The sequence below is a fragment of the Semicossyphus pulcher genome, unplaced genomic scaffold, assembly GCF_022749685.1.
Source record: "Semicossyphus pulcher isolate SPU_LCO1_2020_fin unplaced genomic scaffold, fSemPul1.0.p SCAF_18, whole genome shotgun sequence".
Classification (NCBI taxonomy): Eukaryota; Metazoa; Chordata; class Actinopteri; order Labriformes; family Labridae; genus Semicossyphus; species Semicossyphus pulcher.
In genome coordinates, this window is record NW_027211691.1 from 16806446 (window position 1) to 16806820 (window position 375).

Sequence of the window (375 nt, forward strand, 5' to 3'; positions counted from 1 at the left end):
GAATTTCACACAAGGTTTCACACACCAAAGCAAACTGTTTGAGAAATTATCTCCCCACCAAATACGGATAAAAGAAAAAGGTAAAAGAGAAGGACTCGCATCCAAGCTGAGAGGAGAGCACAACAAAGGGAGCTCGGGCGAGGATCCAAATTAGAGGAAAGATGGAGATATGAAAGATCAAAACCCGAGGAGACGGAATGAGAAGAAAGGAACAGGAATTGGCAAACACCGACATCCAGCTGTGCCACGCCGAAGCTCATTTTTAAGGAGCAAAATCGCCAGAAATGTACATGAAAAGACAGAATCAAGAAGAGTCCACACACAGCGGTAGTGAATATATCTATATATATATATTTTAATATATATATATCTTCT